This window comes from Pseudophryne corroboree, chromosome 11 (genome assembly GCF_028390025.1).
Source record: "Pseudophryne corroboree isolate aPseCor3 chromosome 11, aPseCor3.hap2, whole genome shotgun sequence".
NCBI lineage: Eukaryota > Metazoa > Chordata > Amphibia > Anura > Myobatrachidae > Pseudophryne > Pseudophryne corroboree.
Genome location: NC_086454.1, coordinates 129,950,755 through 129,971,502, shown reverse-complemented (window position 1 = coordinate 129,971,502; position 20,748 = coordinate 129,950,755). Strand labels below are relative to the sequence as shown.

Here is a 20,748-nt window from a genome sequence, read left to right as displayed (position 1 = left end):
GAATGAACATACATAGTGCTGAAGGCAAGGCTCCATAGCTCAGGGGTTAGAGCACTGGTCTTGTAAACCAGGGGTCGTGAGTTCAAATCTCCCTGGGGCCTAGTGCTACTTTCTTGTTACTGCTGCTAAAATATAAATTGCAGCTCCCAATGTTGAAATAGTCTGCTCAAGAGCTTTAAGTGATGAGAACCATTTCAATTTGGTCACACATTTGGATATTCAATTTGTACACAGAGTTATGATGTTCAGTCTAATCTGCAAATTCCATGTCTTAAAATTATTTTATTGTACTGATTCTGTTCATGCTGATAATCCCATCAAAATTTTTCAGTATCATTACAAACTGTAGAAAGAGCTTTTCCATAATTAAACTTTAAAGATAGCAACAATGGTATATACATTGTATTGTACCGTGCAGGAATCAACTTCATCAGTTGATCCAGAAGAGTTTTGAATTGACAACTGTAGCTGCCAGAAGGCTTTTTTGGTCATGTAAGCATATATAAAGTACAAATGCAAGCATACTCAAGGTAATGACCACTATTGGTCACAAATATCTCAATATAAAGACATTCTGTCATATCATTTTGAAGGCATTCCAGACTAAGGAGCACAAGGTTTGTGAGGCATGAAAACATGACCAACATTTCCTCAATTTTATATATACACCTATTCAACATACAGCAGCAAACTGAAAGTTTCTTTAAATTGTTTAATAGGTTATTAACTGCATGTCCCAAGCAGGCATTTCAGCAGTGGTCATTTGTTAAAAGTGTATATTTGGAGAATGAGCTACAACTAATAATATCCAATAAGATTACTGAAATTTGAAGAAAACTCTTTTCCACCATAATTCAGACCCCGTATTGGTCACAGTTCTGGCTACTTATGTGGCTCCATAGCTCAGGGGTTAGAGCACTGGTCTCATAAACCAGGGGTCATGAGGTCCAATCTCACTGGGACCTAGTGTTTCCCAATGTTAAAATAGTCTATGCAATATCTTTAAGTGAGGAGAACCATTTCAATTTGGTCACATATTTGGATGGTTAATTTGGACAAAGACATATGATGTTCAGTATAATCTGCTGATTGGTTACAAGAGCATGTCTAAAACATATTTGTTGCATTTTATTGGGCCGATTCTGTTCATGCGTTTTTCACTATTATTATGAAACTATGGTAAGAGCTTTCCAATAATTTTACTTTAATGATAGCAAAAAAACACACACATTAGGAGGTTTTTAATACTTCTCACCCTGTTGTACACCTGTTCTGTTTCTGCTGACAGGCATGGTATTATCATTTCAGCTCACTACAGGACACTCTAACACAAAGTTGGAGAGCCATTAAAAATATGTCCAACTTTTTCAATATTTTCTATATAATTCAATTCAAGCAAAGACAGCTAATTTTTGCATTTATTTGATTTTCTGAAAAAGTTATATACTACATGCCTCAATCAAGGATATTGCAAATTTGTAGAATTTTTTTGTGAAAAGTCTACATTGGGACAAAAAGCGACAATAAAATGATAACAGAGATTTGAAATTTGCAGAAGATTTTTTTCCATCACTAAGCAGAATGAACATACATAGTGCTGAAGGCAAGGCTCCATAGCTCAGGGGTTAGAGCACTGGTCTTGTAAACCAGGGGTCGTGAGTTCAAATCTCCCTGGGGCCTAGTGCTACTTTCTTGTTACTGCTGCTAAAATATAAATTGCAGCTCCCAATGTTGAAATAGTCTGCTCAAGAGCTTTAAGTGATGAGAACCATTTCAATTTGGTCACACATTTGGATATTCAATTTGTACACAGAGTTATGATGTTCAGTCTAATCTGCAAATTCCATGTCTTAAAATTATTTTATTGTACTGATTCTGTTCATGCTGATAATCCCATCAAAATTTTTCAGTATCATTACAAACTGTAGAAAGAGCTTTTCCATAATTAAACTTTAAAGATAGCAACAATGGTATATACATTGTATTGTACCGTGCAGGAATCAACTTCATCAGTTGATCCAGAAGAGTTTTGAATTGACAACTGTAGCTGCCAGAAGGCTTTTTTGGTCATGTAAGCATATATAAAGTACAAATGCAAGCATACTCAAGGTAATGACCACTATTGGTCACAAATATCTTAATATAAAGACATTCTGTCATATCATTTTGAAGGCATTCCAGACTAAGGAGCACAAGGTTTGTGAGGCATGAAAACATGACCAACATTTCCTCAATTTTATATATACACCTATTCAACATACAGCAGCAAACTGAAAGTTTCTTTAAATTGTTTAATAGGTTATTAACTGCATGTCCCAAGCAGGCATTTCAGCAGTGGTCATTTGTTAAAAGTGTATATTTGGAGAATGAGCTACAACTAATAATATCCAATAAGATTACTGAAATTTGAAGAAAACTCTTTTCCACCATAATTCAGACCCCGTATTGGTCACAGTTCTGGCTACTTATGTGGCTCCATAGCTCAGGGGTTAGAGCACTGGTCTCATAAACCAGGGGTCATGAGGTCCAATCTCACTGGGACCTAGTGTTTCCCAATGTTAAAATAGTCTATGCAATATCTTTAAGTGAGGAGAACCATTTCAATTTGGTCACATATTTGGATGGTTAATTTGGACAAAGACATATGATGTTCAGTATAATCTGCTGATTGGTTACAAGAGCATGTCTAAAACATATTTGTTGCATTTTATTGGGCCGATTCTGTTCATGCGTTTTTCACTATTATTATGAAACTATGGTAAGAGCTTTCCAATAATTTTACTTTAATGATAGCAAAAAAACACACACATTAGGAGGTTTTTAATACTTCTCACCCTGTTGTACACCTGTTCTGTTTCTGCTGACAGGCATGGTATTATCATTTCAGCTCACTACAGGACACTCTAACACAAAGTTGGAGAGCCATTAAAAATATGTCCAACTTTTTCAATATTTTCTATATAATTCTATTCAAGCAAAGACAGCTAATTTTTGCATTTATTTGATTTTCTGAAAAAGTTATATACTACATGCCTCAATCAAGGATATTGCAAATTTGTAGAATTTTTTTGTGAAAAGTCTACATTGGGACAAAAAGCGACAATAAAATGATAACAGAGATTTGAAATTTGCAGAAGATTTTTTTCCATCACTAAGCAGAATGAACATACATAGTGCTGAAGGCAAGGCTCCATAGCTCAGGGGTTAGAGCACTGGTCTTGTAAACCAGGGGTCGTGAGTTCAAATCTCACTGGGGCCTAGTGCTACTTTCTTGTTACTTCTGCTAAAAAATAAATTGCAGCTCCCAATGTTGAAATAGTCTGCTCAAGAGCTTTAAGTGAGGAGAACCATTTCAATTTGGTCACACATTTGGATATTCAATTTGTACACTGAGTTATGATGTTCAGTCTAATCTGCAAATTGGTTCCAAGAGCATGTCTTAAAATTATTTTATTGTATTGATTCTGTTCATGCTGATAATCCCATCATAATTTTTCAGTATCATTACAAACTGTAGAAAGAGCTTTTCCATAATTAAACTTTAAAGATAGCAACAATGGTATATACATTGTATTAATCTGTATTGTACCGTGCAGGAATCAACTTCATCAGTTGATCCAGAAGAGTTTTGAATTGACAACTGTAGCTGCCAGAAGGCTTTTTTGGTCATGTAAGCATATATAAAGTACAAATGCAAGCATACTCAAGGTAATGACCACTATTGGTCACAAATATCTCAATATAAAGACATTCTGTCATATCATTTTGAAGGCATTCCAGACTAAGGAGCACAAGGTTTGTGAGGCATGGAAAACATGACCAACATTTCCTCAATTTTATATATACACCTATTCAACATACAGCAGCAAACTGAAAGTTTCTTTAAATTGTTTAATAGGTTATTAACTGCATGTCCCAAGCAGGCATTTCAGCAGTGGTCATTTGTTAAAAGTGTATATTTGGAGAATGAGCTACAACTAATAATATCCAATAAGATTACTGAAATTTGAAGAAAACTCTTTTCCACCATAATTCAGACCCCGTATTGGTCACAGTTCTGGCTACTTATGTGGCTCCATAGCTCAGGGGTTAGAGCACTGGTCTCGTAAACCAGGGGTCATGAGGTCCAATCTCACTGGGACCTAGTGTTTCCCAATGTTAAAATAGTCTATGCAATATCTTTAAGTGAGGAGAACCATTTCAATTTGGTCACATATTTGGATGGTTAATTTGGACAAAGACATATGATGTTCAGTCTAATCTGCTGATTGGTTACAAGAGCATGTCTAAAACATATTTGTTGCATTTTATTGGGCCGATTCTGTTCATGCTGATAGTTCCAACAAGTTTTTCACTATTATTATGAAACTATGGTAAGAGCTTTCCAATAATTTAACTTTAATGATAGCACAAAAACACACACATTAGGAGGTTTTTAATACTTCTCACCCTGTTGTACACCTGTTCTGTTTCTGCTGACAGGCATGGTATTATCATTTCAGCTCACTACAGGACACTCTAACACAAAGTTGGAGAGCCATTAAAAATATGTCCAACTTTTTCAATATTTTCTATATAATTCAATTCAAGCAAAGACAGCTAATTTTTGCATTTATTTGATTTTCTGAAAAAGTTATATACTACATGCCTCAATCAAGGATATTGCAAATTTGTAGAATTTTTTTGTGAAAAGTCTACATTGGGACAAAAAGCAACAATAAAATGATAACAGAGATTTGAAATTTGCAGAAGATTTTTTTCCATCACTAAGCAGAATGAACATACATAGTGCTGAAGGCAAGGCTCCATAGCTCAGGGGTTAGAGCACTGGTCTTGTAAACCAGGGGTCGTGAGTTCAAATCTCCCTGGGGCCTAGTGCTACTTTCTTGTTACTGCTGCTAAAATATAAATTGCAGCTCCCAATGTTGAAATAGTCTGCTCAAGAGCTTTAAGTGATGAGAACCATTTCAATTTGGTCACACATTTGGATATTCAATTTGTACACAGAGTTATGATGTTCAGTCTAATCTGCAAATTGGTTCCAAGAGCATGTCTTAAAATAATTTTATTGTACTGATTCTGTTCATGCTGATAATCCCATCATAATTTTTCAGTATCATTACAAACTGTAGAAAGAGCTTTTCCATAATTAAACTTTAAAGATAGCAACAATGGTATATACATTGTATTAATCTGTATTGTACCGTGCAGGAATAAACTTCATCAGTTGATCCAGAAGAGTTTTGAATTGACAACTGTAGCTGCCAGAAGGCTTTTTTGGTCATGTAAGCATATATAAAGTACAAATGCAAGCATACTCAAGGTAATGACCACTATTGGTCACAAATATCTCAATATAAAGACATTCTGTCATATCATTTTGAAGGCATTCCAGACTAAGGAGCACAAGGTTTGTGAGGCATGGAAAACATGACCAACATTTCCTCAATTTTATATATACACCTATTCAACATACAACAGCAAACTGAAAGTTTCTTTAAATTGTTTAATAGGTTATTAACTGCATGTCCCAAGCAGGCATTTCAGCAGTGGTCATTTGTTAAAAGTGTATATTTGGAGAATGAGCTACAACTAATAATATCCAATAAGATTACTGAAATTTGAAGAAAACTCTTTTCCACCATAATTCAGACCCCGTATTGGTCACAGTTCTGGCTACTTATGTGGCTCCATCTCTCAGGGGTTAGAGCACTGGTCTCGTAAACCAGGGGTCATGAGGTCCAATCTCACTGGGACCTAGTGTTTCCCAATGTTAAAATAGTCTATGCAATATCTTTAAGTGAGGAGAACCATTTCAATTTGGTCACACATTTGGATATTCAATGTGTACACAGAGTTATGATGTTCAGTCTAATCTGCTGATTGGTTACAAGAGCATGTCTAAAACATATTTGTTGCATTTTATTGGGCCGATTCTGTTCATGCTGATAGTTCCAACAAGTTTTTCACTATTATTATGAAACTATGGTAAGAGCTTTCCAATAATTTAACTTTAATGATAGCACAAAAACACACACATTAGGAGGTTTTTAATACTTCTCACCCTGTTGTACACCTGTTCTGTTTCTGCTGACAGGCATGGTATTATCATTTCAGCTCACTACAGGACACTCTAACACAAAGTTGGAGAGCCATTAAAAATATGTCCAACTTTTTCAATATTTTCTATATAATTCAATTCAAGCAAAGACAGCTAATTTTTGCATTTATTTGATTTTCTGAAAAAGTTATATACTACATGCCTCAATCAAGGATATTGCAAATTTGTAGAATTTTTTTGTGAAAAGTCTACATTGGGACAAAAAGCGACAATAAAATGATAACAGAGATTTGAAATTTGCAGTAGATTTTTTTCCATCACTAAGCAGAATGAACATACATAGTGCTGAAGGCAAGGCTCCATAGCTCAGGGGTTAGAGCACTGGTCTTGTAAACCAGGGGTTGTGAGTTCAAATCTCACTGGGGCCTGGTGCTACTTTCTTGTTACTGCTGCTAAAATATAAATTGCAGCTCCCAATGTTGAAATAGTCTGCTCAAGAGTGAGGAGAACCATTTCAATTTGGTCACACATTTGGATATTCAATTTGTACACAGAGTTATGATGTTCAGTCTAATCTGCAAATTCCATGTCTTAAAATTATTTTATTGTACTGATTCTGTTCATGCTGATAATCCCATCAAAATTTTTCAGTATCATTACAAACTGTAGAAAGAGCTTTTCCATAATTAAACTTTAAAGATAGCAACAATGGTATATACATTGTATTGTACCGTGCAGGAATCAACTTCATCAGTTGATCCAGAAGAGTTTTGAATTGACAACTGTAGCTGCCAGAAGGCTTTTTTGGTCATGTAAGCATATATAAAGTACAAATGCAAGCATACTCAAGGTAATGACCACTATTGGTCACAAATATCTCAATATAAAGACATTCTGTCATATCATTTTGAAGGCATTCCAGACTAAGGAGCACAAGGTTTGTGAGGCATGAAAACATGACCAACATTTCCTCAATTTTATATATACACCTATTCAACATACAGCAGCAAACTGAAAGTTTCTTTAAATTGTTTAATAGGTTATTAACTGCATGTCCCAAGCAGGCATTTCAGCAGTGGTCATTTGTTAAAAGTGTATATTTGGAGAATGAGCTACAACTAATAATATCCAATAAGATTACTGAAATTTGAAGAAAACTCTTTTCCACCATAATTCAGACCCCGTATTGGTCACAGTTCTGGCTACTTATGTGGCTCCATAGCTCAGGGGTTAGAGCACTGGTCTCATAAACCAGGGGTCATGAGGTCCAATCTCACTGGGACCTAGTGTTTCCCAATGTTAAAATAGTCTATGCAATATCTTTAAGTGAGGAGAACCATTTCAATTTGGTCACATATTTGGATGGTTAATTTGGACAAAGACATATGATGTTCAGTATAATCTGCTGATTGGTTACAAGAGCATGTCTAAAACATATTTGTTGCATTTTATTGGGCCGATTCTGTTCATGCTGATAGTTCCAACAAGTTTTTCACTATTATTATGAAACTATGGTAAGAGCTTTCCAATAATTTTACTTTAATGATAGCAAAAAAACACACACATTAGGAGGTTTTTAATACTTCTCACCCTGTTGTACACCTGTTCTGTTTCTGCTGACAGGCATGGTATTATCATTTCAGCTCACTACAGGACACTCTAACACAAAGTTGGAGAGCCATTAAAAATATGTCCAACTTTTTCAATATTTTCTATATAATTCAATTCAAGCAAAGACAGCTAATTTTTGCATTTATTTGATTTTCTGAAAAAGTTATATACTACATGCCTCAATCAAGGATATTGCAAATTTGTAGAATTTTTTTGTGAAAAGTCTACATTGGGACAAAAAGCGACAATAAAATGATAACAGAGATTTGAAATTTGCAGAAGATTTTTTTCCATCACTAAGCAGAATGAACATACATAGTGCTGAAGGCAAGGCTCCATAGCTCAGGGGTTAGAGCACTGGTCTTGTAAACCAGGGGTTGTGAGTTCAAATCTCACTGGGGCCTAGTGCTACTTTCTTGTTACTGCTGCTAAAATATAAATTGCAGCTCCCAATGTTGAAATAGTCTGCTCAAGAGCTTTAAGTGAGGAGAACCATTTCAATTTGGTCACACATTTGGATATTCAATTTGTACACAGAGTTATGATGTTCAGTCTAATCTGCAAATTGGTTCCAAGAGCATGTCTTAAAATTATTTTATTGTACTGATTCTATTCATGCTGATAATCCCATCATAATTTTTCAGTATCATTACAAACTGTAGAAAGAGCTTTTCCATAATTAAACTTTAAAGATAGCAACAATGGTATATACATTGTATTAATCTGTATTGTACCGTGCAGGAATCAACTTCATCAGTTGATCCAGAAGAGTTTTGAATTGACAACTGTAGCTGCCAGAAGGCTTTTTTGGTCATGTAAGCATATATAAAGTACAAATGCAAGCATACTCAAGGTAATGACCACTATTGGTCACAAATATCTCAATATAAAGACATTCTGTCATATCATTTTGAAGGCATTCCAGACTAAGGAGCACAAGGTTTGTGAGGCATGGAAAACATGACCAACATTTCCTCAATTTTATATATACACCTATTCAACATACAGCAGCAAACTGAAAGTTTCTTTAAATTGTTTAATAGGTTATTAACTGCATGTCCCAAGCAGGCATTTTAGCAGTGGTCATTTGTTAAAAGTGTATATTTGGAGAATGAGCTACAACTAATAATATCCAATAAGATTACTGAAATTTGAAGAAAACTCTTTTCCACCATAATTCAGACCCCATATTGGTCACAGTTCTGGCTACTTATGTGGCTCCATAGCTCAGAGGTTAGAGCACTGGTCTCATAAACCAGGGGTCATGAGGTCCAATCTCACTGGGACCTAGTGTTTCCCAATGTTAAAATAGTCTATGCAATATCTTTAAGTGAGGAGAACCATTTCAATTTGGTCACATATTTGGATGGTTAATTTGGACAAAGACATATGATGTTCAGTCTAATCTGCTGATTGGTTACAAGAGCATGTCTAAAACATATTTGTTGCATTTTATTGGGCCGATTCTGTTCATGCTGATAGTTCCAACAAGTTTTTCACTATTATTATGAAACTATGGTAAGAGCTTTCCAATAATTTTACTTTAATGATAGCAAAAAAACACACACATTAGGAGGTTTTTAATACTTCTCACCCTGTTGTACACCTGTTCTGTTTCTGCTGACAGGCATGGTATTATCATTTCAGCTCACTACAGGACACTCTAACACAAAGTTGGAGAGCCATTAAAAATATGTCCAACTTTTTCAATATTTTCTATATAATTCAATTCAAGCAAAGACAGATAATTTTTGCATTTATTTGATTTTCTGAAAAAGTTATATACTACATGCCTCAATCAAGGATATTGCATATTTGTAGAATTTTTTTGTGAAAAGTCTACATTGGGACAAAAAGCGACAATAAAATGATAACAGAGATTTGAAATTTGCAGAAGATTTTTTTCCATCACTAAGCAGAATGAACATACATAGTGCTGAAGGCAAGGCTCCATAGCTGAGGGGTTAGAGCACTGGTCTTGTAAACCAGGGGTTGTGAGTTCAAATCTCACTGGGGCTTAGTGCTACTTTCTTGTTACTGCTGCTAAAATATAAATTGCAGCTCCCAATGTTGAAATAGTCTGCTCAAGAGCTTTAAGTGAGGAGAACCATTTCAATTTGGTCACACATTTGGATATTCAATTTGTACACAGAGTTATGATGTTCAGTCTAATCTGCAAATTGGTTCCAAGAGCATGTCTTAAAATTATTTTATTGCACTGATTCTATTCATGCTGATAATCCCATCATAATTTTTCAGTATCATTACAAACTGTAGAAAGAGCTTTTCCATAATTAAACTTTAAAGATAGCAACAATGGTATATACATTGTATTAATCTGTATTGTACCGTGCAGGAATCAACTTCATCAGTTGATCCAGAAGAGTTTTGAATTGACAACTGTAGCTGCCAGAAGGCTTTTTTGGTCATGTAAGCATATATAAAGTACAAATGCAAGCATACTCAAGGTAATGACCACTATTGGTCACAAATATCTCAATATAAAGACATTCTGTCATATCATTTTGAAGGCATTCCAGACTAAGGAGCACAAGGTTTGTGAGGCATGGAAAACATGACCAACATTTCCTCAATTTTATATATACACCTATTCAACATACAGCAGCAAACTGAAAGTTTCTTTAAATTGTTTAATAGGTTATTAACTGCATGTCCCAAGCAGGCATTTTAGCAGTGGTCATTTGTTAAAAGTGTATATTTGGAGAATGAGCTACAACTAATAATATCCAATAAGATTACTGAAATTTGAAGAAAACTCTTTTCCACCATAATTCAGACCCCATATTGGTCACAGTTCTGGCTACTTATGTGGCTCCATAGCTCAGAGGTTAGAGCACTGGTCTCATAAACCAGGGGTCATGAGGTCCAATCTCACTGGGACCTAGTGTTTCCCAATGTTAAAATAGTCTATGCAATATCTTTAAGTGAGGAGAACCATTTCAATTTGGTCACACATTTGGATATTCAATTTGTACACAGAGTTATGATGTTCAGTCTAATCTGCTGATTGGTTACAAGAGCATGTCTAAAACATATTTGTTGCATTTTATTGGGCCGATTCTGTTCATGCTGATAGTTCCAACAAGTTTTTCACTATTATTATGAAACTATGGTAAGAGCTTTCCAATAATTTAACTTTAATGATAGCACAAAAACACACACATTAGGAGGTTTTTAATACTTCTCACCCTGTTGTACACCTGTTCTGTTTCTGCTGACAGGCATGGTATTATCATTTCAGCTCACTACAGGACACTCTAACACAAAGTTGGAGAGCCATTAAAAATATGTCCAACTTTTTTAATATTTTCTATATAATTCAATTCAAGCAAAGACAGCTAATTTTTGCATTTATTTGATTTTCTGAAAAAGTTATATACTACATGCCTCAATCAAGGATATTGCAAATTTGTAGAATTTTTTTGTGAAAAGTCTACATTGGGACAAAAAGCGACAATAAAATGATAACAGAGATTTGAAATTTGCAGTAGATTTTTTTCCATCACTAAGCAGAATGAACATACATAGTGCTGAAGGTAAGGCTCCATAGCTCAGGGGTTAGAGCACTGGTCTTGTAAACCAGGGGTCGTGAGTTCAAATCTCACTGGGGCCTAGTGCTACTTTCTTGTTACTGCTGCTAAAATATAAATTGCAGCTCCCAATGTTGAAATAGTCTGCTCAAGAGCTTTAAGTGAGGAGAACCATTTCAATTTGGTCACACATTTGGATATTCAATTTGTACACAGAGTTATGATGTTCAGTCTAATCTGCAAATTGGTTCCAAGAGCATGTCTTAAAATTATTTTATTGTATTGACTCTGTTCATGCTGATAATCCCATCATAATTTTTCAGTATCATTACAAACTGTAGAAAGAGCTTTTCCATAATTAAACTTTAAAGATAGCAACAATGGTATATACATTGTATTGTACCATGCATGAATCAACTTCATCAGTTGATCCAGAAGAGTTTTGAATTGACAACTGTAGCTGCCAGAAGGCTTTTTTGGTCATGTAAGCATATATAAAGTACAAATGCAAGCATACTCAAGGTAATGACCACTATTGGTCACAAATATCTCAATATAAAGACATTCTGTCATATCATTTTGAAGGCATTCCAGACTAAGGAGCACAAGGTTTGTGAGGCATGGAAAACATGACCAACATTTCCTCAATTTTATATATACACCTATTCAACATACAGCAGCAAACTGAAAGTTTCTTTAAATTGTTTAATAGGTTATTAACTGCATGTCCCAAGCAGGCATTTCAGCAGTGGTCATTTGTTAAAAGTGTATATTTGGAGAATGAGCTACAACTAATAATATCCAATAAGATTACTGAAATTTGAAGAAAACTCTTTTCCACCATAATTCAGACCCCGTATTGGTCACAGTTCTGGCTACTTATGTGGCTCCATAGCTCAGGGGTTAGAGCACTGGTCTCGTAAACCAGGGGTCATGAGGTCCAATCTCACTGGGACCTAGTGTTTCCCAATGTTAAAATAGTCTATGCAATATCTTTAAGTGAGGAGAACCATTTCAATTTGGTCACATATTTGGATGGTTAATTTGGACAAAGACATATGATGTTCAGTCTAATCTGCTGATTGGTTACAAGAGCATGTCTAAAACATATTTGTTGCATTTTATTGGGCCGATTCTGTTCATGCTGATAGTTCCAACAAGTTTTTCACTATTATTATGAAACTATGGTAAGAGCTTTCCAATAATTTAACTTTAATGATAGCACAAAAACACACACATTAGGAGGTTTTTAATACTTCTCACCCTGTTGTACACCTGTTCTGTTTCTGCTGACAGGCATGGTATTATCATTTCAGCTCACTACAGGACACTCTAACACAAAGTTGGAGAGCCATTAAAAATATGTCCAACTTTTTCAATATTTTCTATATAATTCAATTCAAGCAAAGACAGCTAATTTTTGCATTTATTTGATTTTCTGAAAAAGTTATATACTACATGCCTCAATCAAGGATATTGAAAATTTGTAGAATTTTTTTGTGAAAAGTCTACATTGGGACAAAAAGCGACAATAAAATGATAACAGAGATTTGAAATTTGCAGAAGATTTTTTTCCATCACTAAGCAGAATGAACATACATAGTGCTGAAGGCAAGGCTCCATAGCTCAGGGGTTAGAGCACTGGTCTTGTAAACCAGGGGTCGTGAGTTCAAATCTCACTGGGGCCTAGTGCTCTATTTCTTGTTACTGCTGCTAAAATATAAATTGCAGCTCCCAATGTTGAAATAGTCTGCTCAAGAGCTTTAAGTGAGGAGAACCATTTCAATTTGGTCACACATTTGGATATTCAATTTGTACACAGAGTTATGATGTTCAGTCTAATCTGCAAATTGGTTCCAAGAGCATGTCTTAAAATTATTTTATTGTACTGATTCTGTTCATGCTGATAATCCCATCATCATTTTTCAGTATCATTACAAACTGTAGAAAGAGCTTTTCCATAATTAAACTTTAAAGATAGCAACAATGGTATATACATTGTATTAATCTGTATTGTACCGTGCAGGAATAAACTTCATCAGTTGATCCAGAAGAGTTTTGAATTGACAACTGTAGCTGCCAGAAGGCTTTTTTGGTCATGTAAGCATATATAAAGTACAAATGCAAGCATACTCAAGGTAATGACCACTATTGGTCACAAATATCTCAATATAAAGACATTCTGTCATATCATTTTGAAGGCATTCCAGACTAAGGAGCACAAGGTTTGTGAGGCATGGAAAACATGACCAACATTTCCTCAATTTTATATATACACCTATTCAACATACAACAGCAAACTGAAAGTTTCTTTAAATTGTTTAATAGGTTATTAACTGCATGTCCCAAGCAGGCATTTCAGCAGTGGTCATTTGTTAAAAGTGTATATTTGGAGAATGAGCTACAACTAATAATATCCAATAAGATTACTGAAATTTGAAGAAAACTCTTTTCCACCATAATTCAGACCCCGTATTGGTCACAGTTCTGGCTACTTATGTGGCTCCATCTCTCAGGGGTTAGAGCACTGGTCTCGTAAACCAGGGGTCATGAGGTCCAATCTCACTGGGACCTAGTGTTTCCCAATGTTAAAATAGTCTATGCAATATCTTTAAGTGAGGAGAACCATTTCAATTTGGTCACACATTTGGATATTCAATTTGTACACAGAGTTATGATGTTCAGTCTAATCTGCTGATTGGTTACAAGAGCATGTCTAAAACATATTTGTTGCATTTTATTGGGCCGATTCTGTTCATGCTGATAGTTCCAACAAGTTTTTCACTATTATTATGAAACTATGGTAAGAGCTTTCCAATAATTTAACTTTAATGATAGCACAAAAACACACACATTAGGAGGTTTTTAATACTTCTCACCCTGTTGTACACCTGTTCTGTTTCTGCTGACAGGCATGGTATTATCATTTCAGCTCACTACAGGACACTCTAACACAAAGTTGGAGAGCCATTAAAAATATGTCCAACTTTTTCAATATTTTCTATATAATTCAATTCAAGCAAAGACAGCTAATTTTTGCATTTATTTGATTTTCTGAAAAAGTTATATACTACATGCCTCAATCAAGGATATTGCAAATTTGTAGAATTTTTTTGTGAAAAGTCTACATTGGGACAAAAAGCGACAATAAAATGATAACAGAGATTTGAAATTTGCAGAAGATTTTTTTCCATCACTAAGCAGAATGAACATACATAGTGCTGAAGGCAAGGCTCCATAGCTCAGGGGTTAGAGCACTGGTCTTGTACACCAGGGGGTCGTGAGTTCAAATCTCACTGGGGCTTAGTGCTACTTTCTTGTTACTGCTGCTAAAATATAAATTGCAGCTCCCAATGTTGAAATAGTCTGCTCAAGAGCTTTAAGTGAGGAGAACCATTTCAATTTGGTCACACATTTGGATATTCAATTTGTACACAGAGTTATGATGTTCAATCTAATCTGCAAATTGGTTCCAAGAGCATGTCTTAAAATTATTTTATTGTATTGACTCTGTTCATGCTGATAATCCCATCATAATTTTTCAGTATCATTACAAACTGTAGAAAGAGCTTTTCCATAATTAAACTTTAAAGATAGCAACAATGGTATATACATTGTATTGTACCATGCATGAATAAACTTCATCAGTTGATCCAGAAGAGTTTTGAATTGACAACTGTAGCTGCCAGAAGGCTTTTTTGGTCATGTAAGCATATATAAAGTACAAATGCAAGCATACTCAAGGTAATGACCACTATTGGTCACAAATATCTCAATATAAAGACATTCTGTCATATCATTTTGAAGGCATTCCAGACTAAGGAGCACAAGGTTTGTGAGGCATGGAAAACATGACCAACATTTCCTCAATTTTATATATACACCTATTCAACATACAGCAGCAAACTGAAAGTTTCTTTAAATTGTTTAATAGGTTATTAACTGCATGTCCCAAGCAGGCATTTCAGCAGTGGTCATTTGTTAAAAGTGTATATTTGGAGAATGAGCTACAACTAATAATATCCAATAAGATTACTGAAATTTGAAGAAAACTCTTTTCCACCATAATTCAGACCCCGTATTGGTCACAGTTCTGGCTACTTATGTGGCTCCATAGCTCAGGGGTTAGAGCACTGGTCTCGTAAACCAGGGGTCATGAGGTCCAATCTCACTGGAACCTAGTGTTTCCCAATGTTAAAATAGTCTATGCAATATCTTTAAGTGAGGAGAACCATTTCAATTTGGTCACATATTTGGATGGTTAATTTGGACAAAGACATATGATGTTCAGTCTAATCTGCTGATTGGTTACAAGAGCATGTCTAAAACATATTTGTTGCATTTTATTGGGCCGATTCTGTTCATGCTGATAGTTCCAACAAGTTTTTCACTATTATTATGAAACTATGGTAAGAGCTTTCCAATAATTTTACTTTAATGATAGCAAAAAAACACACACATTAGGAGGTTTTTAATACTTCTCACCCTGTTGTACACCTGTTCTGTTTCTGCTGACAGGCATGGTATTATCATTTCAGCTCACTACAGGACACTCTAACACAAAGTTGGAGAGCCATTAAAAATATGTCCAACTTTTTCAATATTTTCTATATAATTCAATTCAAGCAAAGACAGCTAATTTTTGCAATTATTTGATTTTCTGAAAAAGTTATGTACTACATGCCTCAATCAAGGATATTGCAAATTTGTAGAATTTTTTTGTGAAAAGTCTACATTGGGACAAAAAGCGACAATAAAATGATAACAGAGATTTGAAATTTGCAGAAGATTTTTTTCCATCACTAAGCAGAATGAACATACATAGTGCTGAAGGCAAGGCTCCATAGCTCAGGGGTTAGAGCACTGGTCTTGTAAACCAGGGGTTGTGAGTTCAAATCTCACTGGGGCCTAGTGCTACTTTCTTGTTACTGCTGCTAAAATATAAATTGCAGCTCCCAATGTTGAAATAGTCTGCTCAAGAGCTTTAAGTGAGGAGAACCATTTCAATTTGGTCACACATTTGGATATTCAATTTGTACACAGAGTTATGATGTTCAGTCTAATCTGCAAATTGGTTCCAAGAGCATGTCTTAAAATTATTTTATTGTACTGATTCTGTTCATGCTGATAATCCCATCATAATTTTTCAGTATCATTACAAACTGTAGAAAGAGCTTTTCCATAATAAACTTTAAAGATAGCAACAATGGTATATACATTGTATTAATCTGTATTGTACCGTGCAGGAATAAACTTCATCAGTTGATCCAGAAGAGTTTTGAATTGACAACTGTAGCTGCCAGAAGGCTTTTTTGGTCATGTAAGCATATATAAAGTACAAATGCAAGCATACTCAAGGTAATGACCACTATTGGTCACAAATATCTCAATATAAAGACATTCTGTCATATCATTTTGAAGGCATTCCAGACTAAGGAGCACAAGGTTTGTGAGGCATGAAAACATGACCAACATTTCCTCAATTTTATATATACACCTATTCAACATACAGCAGCAAACTGAAAGTTTCTTTAAATTGTTTAATAGGTTATTAACTGCATGTCCCAAGCAGGCATTTCAGCAGTGGTCATTTGTTAAAAGTGTATATTTGGAGAATGAGCTACAACTAATAATATCCAATAAGATTACTGAAATTTGAAGAAAACTCTTTTCCACCATAATTCAGACCCCATATTGGTCACAGTTCTGGCTACTTATGTGGCTCCATAGCTCAGAGGTTAGAGCACTGGTCTCATAAACCAGGGGTCATGAGGTCCAATCTCACTGGGACCTAGTGTTTCCCAATGTTAAAATAGTCTATGCAATATCTTTAAGTGAGGAGAACCATTTCAATTTGGTCACACATTTGGATATTCAATTTGTACACAGAGTTATGATGTTCAGTCTAATCTGCTGATTGGTTACAAGAGCATGTCTAAAACATATTTGTTGCATTTTATTGGGCCGATTCTGTTCATGCTGATAGTTCCAACAAGTTTTTCACTATTATTATGAAACTATGGTAAGAGCTTTCCAATAATTTAACTTTAATGATAGCACAAAAACACACACATTAGGAGGTTTTTAATACTTCTCACCCTGTTGTACACCTGTTCTGTTTCTGCTGACAGGCATGGTATTATCATTTCAGCTCACTACAGGACACTCTAACACAAAGTTGGAGAGCCATTAAAAATATGTCCAACTTTTTTAATATTTTCTATATAATTCAATTCAAGCAAAGACAGCTAATTTTTGCATTTATTTGATTTTCTGAAAAAGTTATATACTACATGCCTCAATCAAGGATATTGCAAATTTGTAGAATTTTTTTGTGAAAAGTCTACATTGGGACAAAAAGCGACAATAAAATGATAACAGAGATTTGAAATTTGCAGTAGATTTTTTTCCATCACTAAGCAGAATGAACATACATAGTGCTGGAGGTAAGGCTCCATAGCTCAGGGGTTAGAGCACTGGTCTTGTAAACCAGGGGTCGTGAGTTCAAATCTCACTGGGGCCTAGTGCTACTTTCTTGTTACTGCTGCTAAAATATAAATTGCAGCTCCCAATGTTGAAATAGTCTGCTCAAGAGCTTTAAGTGAGGAGAACCATTTCAATTTGGTCACACATTTGGATATTCAATTTGTACACAGAGTTATGATGTTCAGTCTAATCTGCAAATTGGTTCCAAGAGCATGTCTTAAAATTATTTTATTGTATTGACTCTGTTCATGCTGATAATCCCATCATAATTTTTCAGTATCATTACAAACTGTAGAAAGAGCTTTTCCATAATTAAACTTTAAAGATAGCAACAATGGTATATACATTGTATTGTACCATGCATGAATCAACTTCATCAGTTGATCCAGAAGAGTTTTGAATTGACAACTGTAGCTGCCAGAAGGCTTTTTTGGTCATGTAAGCATATATAAAGTACAAATGCAAGCATACTCAAGGTAATGACCACTATTGGTCACAAATATCTCAATATAAAGACATTCTGTCATATCATTTTGAAGGCATTCCAGACTAAGGAGCACAAGGTTTGTGAGGCATGGAAAACATGACCAACATTTCCTCAATTTTATATATACACCTATTCAACATACAACAGCAAACTGAAAGTTTCTTTAAATTGTTTAATAGGTTATTAACTGCATGTCCCAAGCAGGCATTTCAGCAGTGGTCATTTGTTAAAAGTGTATATTTGGAGAATGAGCTACAACTAATAATATCCAATAAGATTACTGAAATTTGAAGAAAACTCTTTTCCACCATAATTCAGACCCCGTATTGGTCACAGTTCTGGCTACTTATGTGGCTCCATCTCTCAGGGGTTAGAGCACTGGTCTCGTAAACCAGGGGTCATGAGGTCCAATCTCACTGGGACCTAGTGTTTCCCAATGTTAAAATAGTCTATGCAATATCTTTAAGTGAGGAGAACCATTTCAATTTGGTCACACATTTGGATATTCAATTTGTACACAGAGTTATGATGTTCAGTCTAATCTGCTGATTGGTTACAAGAGCATGTCTAAAACATATTTGTTGCATTTTATTGGGCCGATTCTGTTCATGCTGATAGTTCCAACAAGTTTTTCACTATTATTATGAAACTATGGTAAGAGCTTTCCAATAATTTTACTTAAATGATAGCACAAAAACACACACATTAGGAGGTTTTTAATACTTCTCACCCTGTTGTACACCTGTTCTGTTTCTGCTGACAGGCATGGTATTATCATTTCAGCTCACTACAGGACACTCTAACACAAAGTTGGAGAGCCATTAAAAATATGTCCAACTTTTTTAATATTTTCTATATAATTCAATTCAAGCAAAGACAGCTAATTTTTGCATTTATTTGATTTTCTGAAAAAGTTATATACTACATGCCTCAATCAAGGATATTGCAAATTTGTAGAATTTTTTTGTGAAAAGTCTACATTGGGACAAAAAGCGACAATAAAATGATAACAGAGATTTGAAATTTGCAGAAGATTTTTTTCCATCACTAAGCAGAATGAACATACATAGTGCTGAAGGCAAGGCTCCATAGCTCAGGGGTTAGAGCACTGGTCTTGTAAACCAGGGGTCGTGAGTTCAAATCTCACTGGGGCCTAGTGCTACTTTCTTGTTACTGCTGCTAAAATATAAATTGCAGCTCCCAATGTTGAAATAGTCTGCTCAAGAGCTTTAAGTGAGGAGAACCATTTCAATTTGGTCACACATTTGGATATTCAATTTGTACACAGAGTTATGATGTTCAGTCTAATCTGCAAATTGGTTCCAAGAGCATGTCTTAAAATTATTTTATTGTACTGATTCTGTTCATGCTGATAATCCCATCATAATTTTTAAGTATCATTACAAACTGTAGAAAGAGCTTTTCCATAATTAAACTTTAAAGATAGCAACAATGGTATATACATTGTATTAATCTGTATTGTACCGTGCAGGAATAAACTTCATCAGTTGATCCAGAAGAGTTTTGAATTGACAACTGTAGCTGCCAGAAGGCTTTTTTGGTCATGTAAGCATATATAAAGTACAAATGCAAGCATACTCAAGGTAATGACCACTATTGGTCACAAATATCTCAATATAAAGACATTCTGTCATATCATTTTGAAGGCATTCCAGACTAAGGAGCACAAGGTTTGTGAGGCATGGAAAACATGACCAACATTTCCTCAATTTTATATATACACCTATTCAACATACAACAGCAAACTGAAAGTTTCTTTAAATTGTTTAATAGGTTATTAACTGCATGTCCCAAGCAGGCATTTCAGCAGTGGTCATTTGTTAAAAGTGTATATTTGGAGAATGAGCTACAACTAATAATATCCAATAAGATTACTGAAATTTGAAGAAAACTCTTTTCCACCATAATTCAGACCCCGTATTGGTCACAGTTCTGGCTACTTATGTGGCTCCATCTCTCAGGGGTTAGAGCACTGGTCTCGTAAACCAGGGGTCATGAGGTCCAATCTCACTGGGACCTAGTGTTTCCCAATGTTAAAATAGTCTATGCAATATCTTTAAGTGAGGAGAACCATTTCAATTTGGTCACACATTTGGATATTCAATTTGTACACAGAGTTATGTTGTTCAGTCTAATCTGCTGATTGGTTACAAGAGCATGTCTAAAACATATTTGTTGCATTTTATTGGGCCGATTCTGTTCATGCTGATAGTTCCAACAAGTTTTTCACTATTATTATGAAACTATGGTAAGAGCTTTCCAATAATTTAACTTTAATGATAGCACAAAAACACACACATTAGGAGGTTTTTAATACTTCTCACCCTGTTGTACACCTGTTCTGTTTCTGCTGACAGGCATGGTATTATCATTTCAGCTCACTACAGGACACTCTAACACAAAGTTGGAGAGCCATTAAAAATATGTCCAACTTTTTCAATATTTTCTATATAATTCAATTCAAGCAAAGACAGATAATTTTTGCATTTATTTGATTTTCTGAAAAAGTTATATACTACATGCCTCAATCA

At 34.9% G+C, this 20,748-nt stretch overlaps 13 non-coding genes across 13 annotated transcripts; all 13 read left to right on the top strand.

Moving 5' to 3' along the window:
* Positions 1 to 28: 28 nt before the first annotated feature.
* Positions 29 to 101, top strand: TRNAT-UGU (transfer RNA threonine (anticodon UGU)). The gene has a single exon. It is a non-coding gene; the product is annotated as a tRNA-Thr (tRNA).
* Positions 102 to 1,607: 1,506 nt separating this feature from the next.
* Positions 1,608 to 1,680, top strand: TRNAT-UGU (transfer RNA threonine (anticodon UGU)). The gene has a single exon. It is a non-coding gene; the product is annotated as a tRNA-Thr (tRNA).
* Positions 1,681 to 3,186: 1,506 nt separating this feature from the next.
* On the top strand, positions 3,187 to 3,259 carry TRNAT-UGU (transfer RNA threonine (anticodon UGU)). Its single transcript has one exon. It is a non-coding gene; the product is annotated as a tRNA-Thr (tRNA).
* A 1,542-nt stretch (positions 3,260 to 4,801) lies between these two features.
* On the top strand, positions 4,802 to 4,874 carry TRNAT-UGU (transfer RNA threonine (anticodon UGU)). The gene has a single exon. It is a non-coding gene; the product is annotated as a tRNA-Thr (tRNA).
* A 1,542-nt stretch (positions 4,875 to 6,416) lies between these two features.
* On the top strand, positions 6,417 to 6,489 carry TRNAT-UGU (transfer RNA threonine (anticodon UGU)). The gene has a single exon. It is a non-coding gene; the product is annotated as a tRNA-Thr (tRNA).
* A 1,514-nt stretch (positions 6,490 to 8,003) lies between these two features.
* On the top strand, positions 8,004 to 8,076 carry TRNAT-UGU (transfer RNA threonine (anticodon UGU)). The gene has a single exon. It is a non-coding gene; the product is annotated as a tRNA-Thr (tRNA).
* Positions 8,077 to 9,618: 1,542 nt separating this feature from the next.
* Positions 9,619 to 9,691, top strand: TRNAT-UGU (transfer RNA threonine (anticodon UGU)). The gene has a single exon. It is a non-coding gene; the product is annotated as a tRNA-Thr (tRNA).
* A 1,542-nt stretch (positions 9,692 to 11,233) lies between these two features.
* Positions 11,234 to 11,306, top strand: TRNAT-UGU (transfer RNA threonine (anticodon UGU)). Its single transcript has one exon. It is a non-coding gene; the product is annotated as a tRNA-Thr (tRNA).
* A 1,532-nt stretch (positions 11,307 to 12,838) lies between these two features.
* On the top strand, positions 12,839 to 12,911 carry TRNAT-UGU (transfer RNA threonine (anticodon UGU)). The gene has a single exon. It is a non-coding gene; the product is annotated as a tRNA-Thr (tRNA).
* Positions 12,912 to 14,454: 1,543 nt separating this feature from the next.
* TRNAT-UGU (transfer RNA threonine (anticodon UGU)) lies at positions 14,455 to 14,528 on the top strand. The gene has a single exon. It is a non-coding gene; the product is annotated as a tRNA-Thr (tRNA).
* A 1,532-nt stretch (positions 14,529 to 16,060) lies between these two features.
* Positions 16,061 to 16,133, top strand: TRNAT-UGU (transfer RNA threonine (anticodon UGU)). Its single transcript has one exon. It is a non-coding gene; the product is annotated as a tRNA-Thr (tRNA).
* Positions 16,134 to 17,673: 1,540 nt separating this feature from the next.
* TRNAT-UGU (transfer RNA threonine (anticodon UGU)) lies at positions 17,674 to 17,746 on the top strand. The gene has a single exon. It is a non-coding gene; the product is annotated as a tRNA-Thr (tRNA).
* A 1,532-nt stretch (positions 17,747 to 19,278) lies between these two features.
* On the top strand, positions 19,279 to 19,351 carry TRNAT-UGU (transfer RNA threonine (anticodon UGU)). The gene has a single exon. It is a non-coding gene; the product is annotated as a tRNA-Thr (tRNA).
* Positions 19,352 to 20,748: the final 1,397 nt, after the last annotated feature.